Source organism: Bos javanicus, chromosome 5 (genome assembly GCF_032452875.1).
Source record: "Bos javanicus breed banteng chromosome 5, ARS-OSU_banteng_1.0, whole genome shotgun sequence".
In the NCBI taxonomy this organism is placed as follows: Eukaryota; Metazoa; Chordata; class Mammalia; order Artiodactyla; family Bovidae; genus Bos; species Bos javanicus.
In genome coordinates this window covers 63017814-63030906 of record NC_083872.1, presented here as the reverse complement: position 1 = coordinate 63030906, position 13093 = coordinate 63017814, and the positions used below count along the sequence as shown (strand labels likewise).

The following is a 13093-nucleotide window of genomic DNA, read 5'->3' as shown; positions in this document are numbered from 1 at the left end:
ACATGTCTCCCAAGCCCGTTCCTCCAGGGGAAGTGGTTGAAAAAGGTCAGAATAGTGAAGTGTGTTGGTTGCTTCTTGACATTTTTAGCAAACTTCTGTAAGAAAGAAATCTTGCCAGTTTGTAAGCAAAGATGAAAGGTAATTAAACTATGTGAAGGGAGGCCTTGCCTTCTCTGCCTGTGGCCTGCAGCCTAAATTGATTGAGGGTCAGATCACGTGAGGCCCTTCAGGCCTGAAACAGCCATTTGCTTCTGTACTCCAAGGAGCAGATAATAAGATGCAGCTCAGGCTTTTTGGAGGAGTCTCCATGGCTCTTGTAGCAGTTGTATATGGAAAGGTCCAGATACATTAATGCTGAGGTTTGGAAAATTATAATCATAGCTGCTACATGCCAACTCCTGGCAGAAGTGCTTTATAAACCTACTTTTTTTTTTTTTAAACATTTATTTGGTATTTATCACATACCAGATACAGTAGTAAGCATTTAATGTGGATTGTCTCATTTAATATGAAATATCTATATTAAATGAGCATTTAATATCTCATTTAATTATCTCCTGATGACAGTTTTAAAACTAGCACTATTATGATGCCATTTTGAGGATGTGGAACCTGAAACTACAGATAATTAGGCTAGGATATTTGGACTAGAAAGAGGTGTAAATAGGAGAGGAGTCCTTCAGCCTGACCATAGGTCTGGGTTTTAACTCTACACCGTAACACTATGTAAAATCCCAAGCTGATTTATGAAATCATTGACGTGTAATCGTGTGTTTGCCAGAAATAATGTTTGCATTTATTGTTGTCAGTCGCCCGAGGCACTGTCAGTCCTAATTATTTTGAATTAAATTCTCTGTTTGAGGTTTGTCAGACCTAACTTTATAAAACTACTTAACCTCATTCTTCATGATCACATCTGAGGTAAGTCTTCTTGAAAGTTGAAAGTTAAGTCACTCAGTCGTGTCTGACTCTTTGCGACCCCATGGACGATAGCCTACCAGGATCCTCTGTCCATGGGATTTTCTAGGCAAGAGTACTGAAGTGGATTGCCATTTCCTTCTCCAGGGGATCCTTCTGACCCAGGAATCGAACCCAGGTTTCCCGCATTGTAGGCAGATGCTTTACTGTCTGAGCCACCAGGGAAGTCCAAGGAGTGGCTTACACCAAGGAGTAAGTCTTCTTACTCCTGTTTTATTGATGAGACTGATGCTCAGTAAAGGTAAATAACCTGCCCTGGATCAGGCTGTTTTAAATGGTGGAATTGGGATTTGAACTCAGGTCAGAGTGAGCTCAAAATCTAGGCTTTTCTCCCAATGCTGGAATTGAGGTGTCCCTTCTGGTGCAAGGCTGGGGGGCAACTGGGGCCATGTTCCCATATGAAGCACTGTCTGGGTGGCTGTGGCCTGAGAGGCAGTCCTCTCGGCCCCCTTTCTTTTTTTTCAGACTTTAAACTTCTTATTTTGTACTGGGGTCTAGCCAATTAACAATGTCGTGGTAGTTTCAGGTGAACAGAGAAGGGACTCAGCCATATATATACATGTATCCGTTCTCCCCCAAAGCCCTCTCCCATCCAGGCTGGCACATAACATTGAGTAGAGTTCCATGTGCTATATAATAGGTCCTTGTTGGTTATCCATTTGGAATATAGCAATGTGTACATAATCTTCCCAAACTACCCTAACTATCCCTTCCCCCAGCAACCACAAGTTCTTTTTCTGGGAGTCTCTTTCTATTTTGTAATTAAGTTCATTTGTATCATTTCTTTTTAGAATCCACATATGAGGGATGTCATGCAGTATTTCTCCTTCTCTGTCTGACTTACTTCACTCAGTATGACACTCTCTAGGTCTGTCCATGTTGCTTCAAATAGCATTATTTCATTCTTTTTAATAGCTGAGTGATATTCCATTGCATGTATGTACCACATATTCTTTATCCATTCCTCTGTTGATGGGCATTTAGGTTGCTTCCATGTCTTGGCTGTTGTAAACAGTGTTGTAATGAACTTTGGGGTGCATGTATCCTTTTGGTTCATGTTTTTCTCTGGATATATGTTGGGCACCCTTTCTCTAAGGGCTCTGTGGTGAGCTCTATTCTGGGCTGGGACAGTGAGCTGTTTCCACTGCCACCTGCGGAAGGTGCCAGAGCTGTGAGGTACAAACACATCGGGGCTCATTGCAGGAGAAATGTTAGAGTTGGAGAGGTGCCAGCTGGGCTGGGACAAGTGAAATGCAGCAAAGGGAATCAGTCCTATTTCCATACTATCCGGTCATCAAGGTAAACGTACTTCATCATCCCTGGGCAAAGCCACACTTGTCTGCAGCCAATGTTTATGGTCAACTACGTGTCAAGTTCTGTTCTAAGCAGGCTTTGTGGATTATCTTATTGAGTCTTCACAGCACTGTGAAACTGGTACTATTGCTACACATTTTATTGACACAGAAGCTGAAGCAGAGCTAGTAATGAGGGCAGTCAGAATAGTTATCCAGGCAGTACTGCTCCCAACTGTTATGCTACAACCTCTTTATGCATTCATTGTGTGACAGAATTCCTCAGTCCCCAGTCATCAGGAGGCAATAATTGTGCATTTATGATTTTCAGGTCTTTTAATGTAATATCCTACTGAACCTCACAACAATACTACTGTTATTGACTCTCCCAAGTTGGTCCCCAACAGAAGTTCTCTTGCTGGAAGTCATCTGAGCCCATAGAATGAGACTGAGTTTGGTTCAGAAGCAAAGTAGAGTTCTATTCTTTGATCAAAAAATGGGAGAAGTGCAAGCTCAAGCTGTAGATTAACTGCTCTTTATAGGGTTCTTGTCAGCCAGGAGTGGGGTAGAGTTCTTGCTGGATGGGCGCAGGTGTGCTGCTCAGGTTCCAGACCGCAAACCTGGCACAGCGCCCCTGCACATGTCTGGCCCCTGCCATCTTGGACTGAGTGTTGTGCGCAGAGCTTCTGCGCATAGTCTGGGAGCTGAGGTGTTGGCACAGCTATTTTACACTGGAAACTCTGGTCTGTACTGCCGGGGGCAAGACCTCTGCATGTGGCAGCCTGTGAGCAAATGAACCTAGACTAAGCACAAAGGGAAAAAAAGGTTAGACTTATTACTCAGATTCTATTTTTATTTCCTAGAAAATAATAGACTTTGCCCAGTGACACTGCTGCTAAGTCACCTCAGTTGTATCCGACTCTATGCGACCCCATAGACGGCAGCCCACCAGGCTGCCCTGTCCTTGGGATTCTCCAGGCAAGAACACTGGAGTGGGTTGCCATTTCCTTCTCCAATGCATGAAAGTGAAAAGTGAAAGTGAAGTCACTCAGTCGTGTCCAGCTCTTATCGGCCCCATGGACTGCAGCCCACCAGGCTCCTCCGTCCATGGGATTTTCCAGGCAAGAGTACTGGAGTGGGGTGCCATTGCCTTCTCTGTGTGACACTAGCAGGTAGCTAGTGTTATAATTTCCCATTTCAGAGATGAGGAAACCTAAGTCCAGAGAGGATAAAAGAGTGTTGTTGGAATGCTACGACTGGGTTTCAAATCCACATCTTTTGGGCTTCCAGTCTACTTTTAAAGCACAGCCTCTGCCTCAGATTTTCCATGCACTGATCTGTGTCTGAAAAATATTTTAGGCCATTAGTAATAGCTGAAATAATGCAAAATTTAAGTATATACATTGATTCATATAGTAAGAACTCCTAATTTTAGTTTGCTGAGGCAATTTGCTGCCTCAGAATATTTACATTTATAACTCTACTTCTCTAGAAACAATAAAATAACCTCTTGATGTGGGTAATTAACGGAACCATAAAACATTCCCACAAATGGCATCTGCAGAAACAAGGTGAAATGAAGAGCTGTTGTTTGAGCCAAACCCATTTGAAACTCATTTCAAAACATTTAACCAAGGGGAGATAAGGGAGGAATGCGTGGCTGTTGGTTGCAGGATCATTTAACTAACAGCAGTGTGCTTCCAAATTAAACCTTCCATTTAGAAATGCTGAATGTGTGTATGTGTGTGGGTGCCTGCACACGTGTCTGAGCAACTCTGGTTATGTGAGCAAGTTGTATTAATTATGTGGCAGTAGTTTTTAAAACTCTTTTAAAGAAGGCAGTTTGTCTTTCCTGATCCTATGAACATTGTTCATTAGGGACTTCTGTGCTGTAAAGAATAATTATAAGTTGTGATCCTAGGTATATCTTTCAGCCTCTCTGAGCCATGGTTTCTTAACTTTTTAGAATGGATTCCTGCACATTTGTGAGGGAGATAGACAAGTACCCAGGTCAAGTATGACAGAGTACTTTTAGATGTATGCCTAGAACCCCACCAGAATGGCTAAAATGAAACAGATAATACCAAGAATTGGTGAGGATGTGGAGCAAAGGAAATTCCCATACACTGCTGGTGGGCATGTAAGTTGGTACAGTCACTAATGAAAAGATGCTTAGCATTGTAGATCATATATGCCTTCTACCACTAGGCATATACCAACAGAAATGTGCATATATGTCCAACCAAAAGACTTGCACAAGAATGTGTGTAGTGGCACATAGCCCCCAAATGGAAATAAGACAAATATCATCTGTGATAAATTGGAATGATATATCACAGTATATTCACTTAATAGGTTACTATACAGCAATGAGAAAACATGAACTTCAACAATGTGGATAAACCTTACAAAAATAATATTGAACCAAAGAAGCCAGACACAAAAGAATATGTATTATATGAGTCTATTAATAGAAAGTCCCAAAATAGGCAAAACTAATCTCAATATTAGAAGTCAGAATAATAGTGACTATCAGAGACCTCGGTGCTAGAGGTGAGGATGGTCCCTGGAAGGGGAATGAGGGGGCTTCTGACATTTGAATAGCATTTTATTTTTTTGATCTGGGTGCTGGTTACTTAGTCGTGTTCACTTTGTGAAAGTTTATTGAGATGAAATTTTATGCTTTGTACTCGCCTGTATGGTATGCTCTAATATATAAAAAAGGAAACATTCACAGGATACTATATGGTTACTGAAGACAGACATTTAATCCAGAACTGAGATAACCAGGGGAGGCTCCCTATAAGAGGTGGTTCTCAGTCTTTAATCTTTACCTGTGCCATATGTAATTTTTTTGGGTGTGTATGTATTTATTTATTCTTCCAGTTTTATTGAGATATAATTGACACACAGTGCTGTATAAATTTAAGGTACATATAGCTTTGATACTTTGCCATAAATACACAGGAATCTGTTTCAGTGTGAAACTATTTCCACTGATCTGGATTTCAGTTTTTATTTCATATGCTAGTATCACAATTTGAAAATTAGAATTGATGTTAGGTTAAACATCTAATCATCACTCTTCATTTTAAAACTTTCCTCAACTTGTTTCTTCTGTTTATTTATCTGTATGAACTTTAGATAATCTCGTGGTATATAAATCACAGAAATGATATTAGTTGGGTAAGGAACAGATACCTTGACAATAGTTTCATCATCTAGGAGCAGGGCTGGCATCTCCACTGCTCATCCCATTTAAATTACATTTTCTTCTCTACAGGATGCTTTTGATAAATCTACTTCATCCCTTGGGGCTATCTAAGACTGACCAATTGCCTCTGACTGTTGCAAAGGCAAAATATCATGGTGAAAAATGAATGAATTTTTTTATCTTTATAATCAGGAGAGATGGAAATATCAAGACAGGGGACATCTTCAGTTAAGGAGAAAAATCTTGTGAGAAGAATGTCTGGCCTAGGAATAAATCACCCATCAAGAGAACAGTGGAGTGCACTATTCTTCTGCAGACTTCCAAAGTGGAATATGAAAGAAAGATGAGAGACTTCAGAATGGGGGAAGAGGACCCCTTTCCCTGAGCCTGCATTATCTGCCTGCCTGTTTTTTCTACCTCTGGAGTTATTTAGTGATTTTTGCCCTAATATGGCTCAGTATCAATGTCTGGTCAGGATGCTCCTCAGTGAACTTAATCCATGAGACCAGATAGATTTTCAAGGGGTAAATCTACTCTGAGGATCACACTAGTGGCACAAATTGATGCAAAGAAAGTAGGGGGACTCTTGAGTCTAGTGGCTGATACCGTCTCATAAATTATAACCCTTCTTGTGTGAGGAGCACTGTAAACGATGGACAGAGCTAGTCTTTAGCCATTATCTCATTTCACAGCAGCCCTCTGTCTCCAGCACCCTAATTCTTGGTTAATAATCCTTTGAGGTAGAGAGCAAGAGCCAGGGCAAGGCCTAGTGCATCATTCTGCAATCAGGAAAATGAACTCAGGGAGGTTAAATAACTTGATGGATTCCATTGGTAGTACTTGGCAGAGCAGAGGTTAGAAGCCAGCTTTGTCAGAGTCCAAAGCCCATGCCTTTTTCTCCATATTGTAGAGCACATCGGTTTGTCTCTTATTTCAAGACTCCAGGCAATTTTCTGCTATGAAGAATAACATAACTTAAAAGTGATCATTCTTGTTTGTGTTAGTACCAAAGGCAGCATTAAAAACCATCTGATATATAGTCATTCTAGTTTATAGTCTGAAATTAAAACTGTAAAGTAATTTCCTGTCCCAGCTTTCAGGGCAGTTTCTTGCTGTGACTAATATTAGTGGGCTTTCAATATTATCATTGAAGTAGGGAAACTTGCAAATCAAGCAGTGACTCATTGTAAGTGAGCGAGAGACGACATAATGCTGTGATGTGTCATCGTTGTCAGAGGGCTCGGGAAGTCTAGATTCCAAAATGAGTTGTTTTCCCCATAGATTGAGCTCATTTTCCCCAGGTGGTACATACTGCTTATGTCTGGAACCAGGAAGCCCAGACCCTGGGAAGTGGAAGTGGCTGTGTTGGTCTTGGTCATACCCTACTAACTTGTTCCCAAGAGCAGGGATCAGGAAACCATAGCCCTTATGCTATATATGGGCCACCCTGTTTTTATAAATAAAGTTTCACTGTTACATAAACTAGTCAAGTGTTTACTGTTGTCTATGGCTGCTTCCTCATTACAACACAGAGTTTATAGTTGCCAGAGAGACAGTATGGCAGAAAATACTGATTATCTGGCCCTTTACAGAAGAATTTGCCAACCACGCTCAAGATTCTTTGGCAAATGCAGTCATTAAAACACTTGCTTTAAAAAAGGATTGAAAGGGAAGGGATATATGTATACTTATATCTAATTCGTGTTGTACAGCAGAAACTAACACAATATCATAAGGCAATTATACTCCAATTTAAAAATAAATTAAAAATTAAAAAAAAGTGTTGGTCACATTTATATCAACTTTTGAGAAGAATTGGAGCACAAGCTAATTATCATAAAAGGGTGCATCACAGAATGCATCAGACAGATTGGTGAAAACTCAGACATTGACTACTCCAGGTTTATTTTTTCCTTATGGGCAGTATTTTTTTTGTTGTTTGTTGCTGTTCTTGGCAGGGCTTTCTCTCAGGATCTGTCCGGACTTAAAACTGCTCAATAAGATTCTTCTCGATATGTTTCAGAACCATTTATCATACACTTTTAAAAGGGTTATTACTGGTTTATCCTAGTTACCAGAGTCATCTACCAAAAAAGGAAATGCATATTTGCTGGTTGTAGCTTTTATGTATATGGAAGTTTCCAGAATCATTAAAAATTTCCCCCTTTTTTTCCTTACAAAGCTGAAGTGAGTGACAGAATGAGATTGGAATTTTTTAATTGATTTAGAAAGCTGATCTTGGGATGAGCTACACAGTCTTTCCAATGGGAAGCTGGCCTCTAGAGGCAGACAGCTCCCTCTAAACACAGCCGTATGGGATTCTGGAAATAGGCAGCAAGTATATCATGTTTATTTTTTCTGCTTTGTAGAAATGTGCTCATCATCAAAAAAGCCTCTGGCTGAATGCATCCAAACATTTATTGCAATGAAGAAAGAACCAATAACTAAATACAGAAATGAGAATAATGGGCCGAAAGTCCATACAAGGCTGTTGGAATTTAAATTTGAGCTCTGGTATAAGTGCCCCCTCTCCTAGGCCTGGCAGGAGGATTATCTCTCTTTCCTTGAAGGGTAATTTAGCTGTCAGCCTTTCCTTCTCACACTTCACTGTTTCTTTTCTATTCGACTTTTTAATTTCTTGCTATGAGTAAATAATCTTTTTTTTTTTTTAAACACAATTCGTCTTTGTAGGGTTTAACTGTTTTGCTTTGCTTATATCTCACAGATGCTTAGTTGCTTTGATTGCTGTTTTTCCCGAGCTTAATGAACCCACTTAAGACAAATGTGGAAAGTTAAAAGAGAAATCAGAACCCACGGTAAGGTACCCCCTGCCCTTTCTCACCCCATCTCATATAGCCCAATATGGAACATTTCACAAATCTGTGGAGATGAAGAGGCAGTAGAAAAAGCATTTTTGTGATGAAATACGTTCAAGATGCAAGTGACAAATGATCAGAAGAACATAGTGTGATCAGTACGGGACCCTGCCTTCACGGCTTTGTTGAAGGAACAAACTTAAAAAAAAAAGCAAACCCCAAGCCTGGGCATGAGTGATGCCACTAAATAAACTGATAGCTGAAATAATTTAAAGAGGAAGCTTGAGCCAGTGTTCAAATATGAGGGGAAGAACAGTTGCTACATTGGCAGTTGGTGAATGAGCGAAGAGGTGGGGAAGCAGTCAGAGAACTAAATTCTGCAAGCATTAGCAATTTATGAAATACCCACAGAGTATGAGTGCATAACAAATAAAAACAGACAGCTGAGTGAACTGCTGAACATCCTGTCTAGGTATGTGGGCAGAGGGCAGGAACCACCTTACAGACCCAGGCAAAGACAGCTTGCAACTTTTGCAAATTGAGGAGCTGTGGGGCTGGGTGGGGGAAAGGATAGCAACTGAGGCTGGGAGGAAATTCAGAAAGATATTTGGAATTTGCAGAGCTACCTGAGAATATGGAGGCTTGGATGCATGCCTTTTTTTTTAATATATAAATTTTATTGATGTATAGTTGACTCACAATGTTACAGATGCCCAGCAAGGTGATTCAATTATACAAATACCCGTACATTAATTTTTTTTAAATTTTTATTTTATTTTTTAACTTTACAATATTGTATTGGTTTGGCCATATATAAAAATGAATCCACCACAGGTATACATGTGTTCCCCATCCCGAACCCTCCTCCCTCCTCCCTCCCCATACCATCCCTCTGGGTCGTCCCAGTGCACCAGCCCAAAGCATCCAGTATTGTGCATCGAACCTGGACTGGCGACTTGTTTCATATATGATATTATACATGTTTCAATGCCATTCTCCCAAATCATCCCACCCTCTCTCTCTCCCACAGAGTCCAAAAAACTGTTCTATACATCAGTGTCTCTTTTGCTGTCTCGTATACAGGGTTATTGTTACCATCTTTCTAAATTCCATATATTAATTTTGAAATTATTTTCCATCATAGGTTATTACAAGATATTGACTATGGTTCCCTATGCTCTACAGTAAACCTTTGTTGCTTGTTTCATATCTAGCTTTTAATTAGAAATTTAGCATTCTATTCATACTAAGTCAAACAAGTGGACCCAAAATGTCATAAATTTTTTATTTAGAAAAAAATTCATAAGTTTTCCAAAATATATATGCATATTATATATATGTATACAAAAGCTTTTCTACTACACATGATAAAGACTTGAGAGAGAACATCAAAAAAATAAAGAGATGGAGAAACTGGAGAACATAAACTAAATGAAATGGGAGCACCAAATATGAAATAGAAAAGTGAAACAAACAAGATAAAAGGAAAAGATCATCATATAGTCCAGTTGTTTTTAAACATGACTTCTCATTAGAAACATATCTGGAGCTCTGGAGATTAAAAACAATACCTGATCATTTGTATTTTTCAAAAAATTTCAAGATAATTCTGATATGCATCTGGATTTTAAAAAATGATTATAGGTTTTTCTATTAGATCTTAGTTTTGGTGATACAGAGTTCTATTATTTTTCTGTTAACCAATCATGATACAATGATATTAAGTGAGTAATAGTTACATAATCACAATAGTAAAAGACTTCACAATCAATAGCCAGACAACAAATAAAAGATAATTAAATTGCAAGGTAAGATAACTGCAAGCCATAATGGGAACATGATTAACTTAACAATATAAAATAATTACTACAATTTGGCAGGGGGGTCAAGCAGAGTGATGTGGTAAGTGGCAGTGTCTATGTTTTCATCCACCCAGCCAGTCTTATGTTTTTTGGCTGGTGCATTTAATCCATTTACATTTAAGGTAATGTAATATGTATGGTCCTATTACTGTTTTCTTAATTGTTTTGGGTTTATTTTCTGTAGGTCTTTTCTTTCTCTTATGTTTCCTGCCTGGAGAAGTTCCTTTAGCATTTGTCATAAAGCTGGTTAGGTGGTGCTGAATTCTCTTCAGTTCAATTCAGTCGCTCAGTCATGTCCGACTCTTTGCAACCCCATGGGCTGCAGCACACCAGGCTTCCCTGAACATCACCAACTGCTGGAGCTTACTCAAACTCATTTCCATTGAGTCAGAGATGCCATCCAACCATCTCATCCTCTGTCATCCCCTTCTCCTTCTGCCTTCAATCTTTCCCAGCATCAGGGTCTTTTCTAATGAGTCAGCTCTTTGTATCAGGTGGCCAAAGTATTGGAGCTTCAGCTTCAGCATCAGTCCTTTCAATGAAACCTAGGACTGATCTCCTTTAGGATGGACTGGTTGGATCTCCTTGCAGTCCAAGGGACTCTCAAGAGTCTTCTCCAACACCACAGTTCAAAAGCATCAATTCTTTGGTGCTCAGCTTTCTTTATGGTCCAACTCTCATGTCCATACATGACCACTGGAAAAACCATAGCCTTGACTAGACGGACCTTTGTTGGCAAAATAATGTCTCTGCTTTTGAATATGCTGTCTAGGTTGGTCATAACTTTCCTTCCAAGGAGTAAATGTCTTTTAATTTCATGGCTGCATCACCATCTGCAGTGATTTTGCAGCCAAAAAAAATAAAGTCAGCCACTGTTTCCCCATCTATTTGCCATGAAGTGATGGGCTGGATGCCATGATCTTTGTTTTCTGAATGTTGAGCATTAAGCCAACTTTTTCACTCTCCTCTTTCACTTCATCAATAGGCTCTTTAGTTCCTCTTCACTTTCTGCCATAAGGGTGGTGTCATCTGCATATCTGAGGTTATTGATATTTCTCCTGGCAATCTTGATTCCAGCTTGTGCTTCTTCCAGCCCAGCGTTTCTCATGATGTACTCTGCATATAAGTTTAATAAGCAGGGTGACAATATACAACCTTGACGTACTCCTTTTCCTATTTGGAACCAGTCTGTTGTTCCATGTCCAGTTCTAACTGTTGCTTCCTGACTTGCATACAGGACTATTATGTAGTCTCTATCATCTCATGGTTCTTAGATAAACTTAAATTGAGATAGATTTTAGAAGTTGTATTAATAAGTTTAACAGATCAATGATAGGACTAGAATTGGAATTCTGTCTTCACACCCTCAGAACTAGCACTAGAGGCAAAGGATATTTCATTCCTTGTGCAGTGTTCACATAATTAGCTTAAAAGTGTTTGGGGGAAGATGTGGTATGAGCTAAGAATCCTTTTCTCTTAACTAACTTGCTGCTTTCCAAGACACGCATTACCATTAGATTGATGGAAAAAATATTGCTTCTGCCCTCATGGTCCTCAGGCTCAGAAATTCACTGGAATTCAGTCTTGAGAAAGACAATGCCCCATGGTTTGTATGCCATCACATACAGGAAATAATACAATCATTAAAAAATAATCATCTTGAATTTTTGATGGCTCTCTACTTGTTTGCAATTTTATTATTCATAGGTGTTAGCTTTGCAATTACAAAACATGTTGTTGGTATTTTGGAGCAAATTCTTACATCAAATTTGGTTTGCCAATAGATGGGATGAACACGTCAAGAAAAATAGAGGGCGATGACAAGGGATAAAATCCCATTTGGTTTCTATAGCTAATAATCTTGTTCACAGCACAAGATATTTGAACACCATAATATGATTTCCACATTAAAAGCACGTTCCAGTCTATTCAAAACTTAAGTAAATAGAACAGAGGCATACAGTTCTTCTAATCCACCAATGTCACAAATTTAATGATTTTAGCAGCTTAAGGAAAACAGGGATTGTTGTAAAACTTCACATTTGAATGTGTTATTGCCTCTAACAATGATTGCTTGTCATTTATCTGACACTAAAGGTGTGAACTGCACATTACAGGAGTCAAAGGTTTTGCATAAAACAAAACAAAGCCTCTTTCGCCAAGGCTTACACACTGAGAGTGTGCAAGTGACTCATAGGAATGTGTCAAAAAACCAATGAGAGACAAGGGGCTAATATTTCTAGAGCTGGCCTTGAAAAGGATGCATTTTCCATAAAGGCTAATCAGGAATGTGTATCTGTGAACTACTGAAGCTTCTCTAAGATAAAAATTGCAGAAAAATCTGGAATCTTTTTTGTCCACCAATCATTCATGGTACAAAATTGTCTCTGACATCTATTCATTTCTTCACAGTTCCTTCCAGCAGCTTGCAAAGCTTTGGAGGAAAAATGGAAAGGCACACATTTTAATCTCTAATTTACCTGTGGAAAAATTAGGCTTTCAAGCATATTTCTTTATAAGTTAGTAAAGAGTTTGTGATAAATCTTACATTCAGCACTGTAGGATTAGAACTAATAATATGTAATAAAATTTGTTCAGGATATCAAAAAAATAAAACTGTTATTTTGACTGGGTTTGATTACTAATTTGCAACAGCAGTAGAATCAGTACCCTTGATTTCTGGTACTTCTCTCTCTCTTTCTCTTTTTTGTGTATTGTTTGGCTGTACCACATATATATATGTGGTATATGAAGCAGACTTGCAGTCCCTCAGTCAGTAAATTTTTAGTAATGAGATTTAAAGCATGGGATCTTCATTAGCTGCTTTCTATTAACACTGGTTATATTCCTATTCCTATTGGCTACTGTATTAACACTTGTGATACTAGAAATTTAGTAAATTCCTGTTTTGCAAATATGCCTGCCTTCTAT

General features: G+C 39.0%; 1 long non-coding RNA gene across 1 annotated transcript in view; it reads left to right on the top strand.

Moving 5' to 3' along the window:
• Nucleotides 1-13093, top strand: part of LOC133248927 (uncharacterized) — a 188521-nt gene that overhangs the window by 31508 nt on the left and 143920 nt on the right. The window contains exon 2 of the long non-coding RNA XR_009736782.1: nucleotides 8210-8300. This is a non-coding gene — a long non-coding RNA (uncharacterized LOC133248927). The remainder of the gene's footprint in view (nucleotides 1-8209; nucleotides 8301-13093) is intronic.